Source organism: Phalaenopsis equestris, unplaced genomic scaffold, assembly GCF_001263595.1.
Source record: "Phalaenopsis equestris unplaced genomic scaffold, ASM126359v1 Scaffold206011, whole genome shotgun sequence".
In the NCBI taxonomy this organism is placed as follows: domain Eukaryota; kingdom Viridiplantae; phylum Streptophyta; class Magnoliopsida; order Asparagales; family Orchidaceae; genus Phalaenopsis; species Phalaenopsis equestris.
In genome coordinates this window covers 478,718-483,842 of record NW_018225455.1, presented here as the reverse complement: position 1 = coordinate 483,842, position 5,125 = coordinate 478,718, and positions in this window count along the sequence as shown.

Below are 5,125 nucleotides of genomic sequence, written 5' to 3'. Positions count from 1 at the left end.
TTTATGAGTTGGCTTTATGCAAAGTTTGAAGTTGCGCATGTTGCTTTATACAAGTCGGGGTTTATTTGGCTTTCTTCAAACTGTTTGCAACTTGTTTGAGTTGTGATTTTGGAAAGACTTAAATGTTTACTCCTGTAATATCTGGGGATTCAAACGAGCTTTCTCAAAGTTTGTATCGTTGGATATCGATTGTTTTAAACATGGTTTTGAGGATCGATCTACCCTTCACCTTTTCATTCTTCTAGGTGGATTCACGCCTCCTCTCTCTCACCCCTTTTTTCTTTATTTTTTCTCTTATTTCTTGATTGGAATTATGTGCTTATGCCTAAAGCATAAGTGCGCATATATAGCCATTACTATATATGAACCATCAAGCAAGGCTGTAAGTAGGTCGGTTTCAGGGTTCAAGGACAATGATGTAAAAGGCATTTAGGTATGTGTGAGAAGTTCTAGCACAATCCTGACTTAGTGACCTTGAGAGAATGAGGGATTGGCATTATTGCACCTCTAATACTTAGTAAATTTTCACCCTTCTTTTTTTTATTTTAGTGAGAAGTTCCAGCCTACTAATATGACTGACCCCTTAACTCTCTAAGCATGAAAATTTCCTTAAACTTTGAAGTGCATCACAAATAAAAAATGTATTTTGAAAAATGAAATCCTTCCCAAATATTTTCTAAATTTAACGGGTCCCTCATATGAACTAGGCTAGGGATCACTCCTTTTTGTGATTGTTAGGCCAACGACCTTTTACTTAGTATTGGATCACACATGCATGGTGTTAATCATTTTGTTAGGGCCCCACGATTTTGACTTTGACCCAAGTTCCTGACTCTGAGTTCACCCCATCCTGAGTGCTTACGGGTTTTTTTTGGTGTTTCTTACATTCCTATGATTTTCTTTGAGCTCATTTTTGTGAGTCACTTGAGTTTTATTTGATAAGTTATGAAGTGGGGAGCCTTAAGGACAGAATGACAATGTTGGAATTTTAATTCCTTAATTATATATTAGGATTAATCAAAGGGTAAATGGGTAATACTGATCATAATAAATTTTTTGGAATATTGAAACATAATGGGTTAAAAGGTAGAAACAATTGTCACATTTTCATGATAAAGGGTAAAATTGTAATTTTGCTGATCATCATAAGTTGAAAGTCAATTCAATAGGGGGATTCTAAAGTAATGGGCTTAAGCTATGAAGATAGTAATTCACTCATTTAAGGCCCACCAATTGGTGATTAAATACTAAGTTTGATTTTAATGAGGATTGAAATTTCATTTCAATATTTAATTATCTTAAATTTACTTTGAAAATTAAAATCAATAGGGCCTAATAGTGAATTAGGTTCGATATGTAAGAATTATCTTAATTGGGATTAGAAAAGATTGATTGAATTAGGTTAAATATTTTCAAACACTTTGTGCCCCACTTTAATTTGAGGTAATAAATGTCTTTAATGACATTGAATTTGTCATTTGGGATACCCACTTATATAACTGTCAAATGAAACGTTAAGTGACTATCCAACTTTCTTCATTTCATGAGATAGTTGAAATGTAAAGATTCACCAAGTAGTGGGGTAATTTTAATTCGACATTGGGATGATTAATAGAATAATATGACAAGTTCAAAATGATCTCGAAACATTTTAAGAGATCTTTAAAGCGGCTCAGGGTCAACCCCTGAACACTTTGGAATCTCTTGGATATTTTAAAGGACAAATTGAACTTGCAATATTTCATTTTATAAAATCATCCATTAAGATCTTTCAAGACTCAGAGAGTCATGGTTTGGGGTTTGGTAGTTACACTTTCATCTATCCTTGCAATTTATTTAATTTCCAACAAAATTATATATGTGCTGCAAGTTCTAGAGAATGCAGAGAAGATGACGGGTATGCTTTTATAGTGTTATTTAATTTATGTTATTTTATTTTTTATAATTTACTCTCACTGCAAAATATTATAACTGCTTGGGTGTGTACTCTACTTTTCCTGTAAAACCGAAACAACGACTTTCAAAAAAATAATCAACATTTTCAAAAATTTAAAACATGTTGTTTCAAAGGTAACTATAAATCCTATGAAAGGTCACTGAACCTCATAATACGTCCTTTTGAATTTACAGGAGTCCCTCAGAGGAGGTAACCCACGGATGCTAATGAGATCTCTCCTAACGAGATCTCCTCAATTTAAATGAGTTTAACAACTATTTTAAGCTAAGTAAATTCAAAAGAAAATAATTATACCGAAACGAGAGAACCATGGGATCCTAAACGGTGTCACTCTAATCAACTTTAACCGCCCCAATATATTTGACTAACCTTAGGAAACATTTCATTTGACATTAGAACTTGACACAATAGAAAATTTGACCTCTAAACTTAATACTTCTCTCAACCTATACAGTTTGACACTTCTAAACTTAAACTCAGTACGACGAGGAGCTTGGAGCTAGTATTGTGGGCAGCACAACCAAATTCAATAGCAAAACATGTCTACACAAGCTAAACAATTCCTTAGAATTGAACAACCAAGCCCTAACTCGATTTAAGTCTTTGTGCTGTTAGGAATAATAATGAATAAAAATGTTACTTCCCTTAACTCGCTTTAGGATTCTGAGGTTGTCGTTCACGACCTAAATCCTCACATCTTCCAGGCTATTTATGTGATCATTTCACACAAATGTAAAATGTAATCCCTAATTAATCCCTAATTAATAAAATTGGCAAGATGAAACACTTGAATAATTTCTCCTCAAAATTGAAGCCAAACATTATGATAGCTTGGGAATACATTGAGACTCTCCATAGGATCTGTGATATCCCCTAGTCGCTCTTCCTTTGGATTTTATAATAATTTTCCCAATTTGAGTCATTCTCCTTTTACACCTCTTTGTCCAATCTCATTGCAAATTCTTATTCCCTTGACCTCTTTAAAGACAATATTCCCTAATTTTTATCGAGGGTTTTCTTAGGCAACTTCGGTTGTCTAAGATGTAATTAGCTATAAAGGCTTGCCTTTATAGAAAACTTTCAAGAACCCAGCTTAATATAAACCCTATTTAATTCTTCTTATTAAATATCAAAACTTTTTGGCTTATAATAAAAATGGTTTTGCATACCAAACAGATGTCATACATTTCTTAGTTTATTTGATTGAGTCTCACTATCAATGTATGTGTTTATCTTCAGAGATGGATACATGTCTTAAGGTGTAGGGCTCTTTCATTTAAACTATGAAAGATATGAGATTGGTTTTATTTCATATTTTCTTAAACTAAATATATGTATGCAAATTAAATGCCCTCTGAAGCGGGCGATGAGATTTCAATTCCGACTTCTGACAGCTTCCAACGGGCAATTCCTCAATTTTTTAGTGCCGACAGCTTTTGGCAACTCAGCTGGGGATTAGTTTCTATCTCCATTTAAATCAGGGAATATTATCTTAATACATCGGTAATGTGTCCATGTACCTTATGGACTAGATTACCCTTCTTCCGTTGACACGCTTCACCCATTTCTTTCTTAGGTAAGTATGGTCAACTCTTTCGCACTTCAGGATCGTCTGTTCAATCACTTTTGACTATAGAGGTTCAAAAGTTCATTTGAACTTTTATCTTTGTGTGGGGTCGGAGCTCTAATAGGGGTGTTGGTGGACTAATTCTGCCTGGCCATTGTGCATTGTGAAGTTGGTCCTGCACTGTGTCCTAAACTTCGCATTTTTTTGTATCCTTCAGGTTTGGTTTACTTTTCTGCAAATCAAGCCAAGTTGTTGCATCTCTTCACAATCGTCTAATTTTTTAATTACAACGCTGTCGGTGCTATTTCGGATGTTTGTGGGGAGTTGCCCGTAAGAAGCTGTCGGTTGCTGAAATCGAAATCTCGTCGCCCGCTTCAAAAGGACGTTGAAGTGTGAAATCAAGCTGACCCCATATTTTTCATAGTTTAAATGAAAGAGCACTGTACCTCAAATCATGTATCTATCTCGACAGATAAACACAAGACTTGAGGATGAGGCTCGATCAAATAAATTAAGGAAAGTATTATGTCCGTTTGGTTGCGAAACCTTTGTATTTGATGTTATTCTTTGTATTTGCCGACAAGTTCTCTTATTTAATATAATTGATTAAATAGGGTTTATATTAAGTTGAGTTCAGACATGCTTCCTGTAAGGGCAAGCCTCTATAGTTAATTACATCTTAAATGACTAAAGTTACTTAAGAAGACTCTCGATAAAAATCAGGAAATATTATCTTTAAGGAAATTTCAAAGGGTAGGACTTTTCAAATGAAATCAGACGTAGAGGTGTGAAAGGGGATTGGTTCAAATTTGGAACATTTTATTGTAGAGTCCAAAGGAGGAAGACTAGCAAAGGAAGAAGAACTAGGGGATGTTACGGATCCTGAGGAGAACCTCAGTGACTTCCCTCCTAAAGTTTGTGTTGGCTATAATTTAGAGGTGAAATATTTAAAGTTTCATCTTGCCAAATTTTAATAGTTAGGGCTTACATTCATGTGAAACAATAACACAAATAGCGTGGAAGATATGAGGATTTATGTCGTGACAAACGACAACCTCAGAATCCTAAGACGAGTTAGGGCTTATATTGTATAGCAGGGCTATACAAAAGCCTAAAGATAAGGTGAGGATTTACGTTGCATAAGCAAGCAACCACAAATTCTTATGGCTTTGTTGTTTAAGTCTAAGGAAGGAAGATTGGTTTAGCTGGGGAAAACAGGTTTTGCTGTTGAAGATGACCGTGCTGCACACCATGCTAGCTTCAAGTTCCTCACCACGATGAGTTTTAATTTTCTAATATATCAAGTTATAATGTCAAATCAGGTGGCCATATGATTGAAGTTCTTGAAATTTTATGAGGGCGTATTAAAGTTGATTAGAGAGACACCAGTTAGGATCCTACGGTTCCCTCGTTCTGACACCACTATTTTCTTATTGGATTCACTTAGTCCAAATGAACTTAGTAAACCTAACTTAATGAGTTCCATAATTTCATTTAAACCGTGAGAAGCCTCGTTAGCAATCGTAGGTTACCTCCTCCGAGGGATCCCCGATCCTCTGATAGAGACATCTTAATTTAGTTGAAGTTATAGTTTTGTGTGA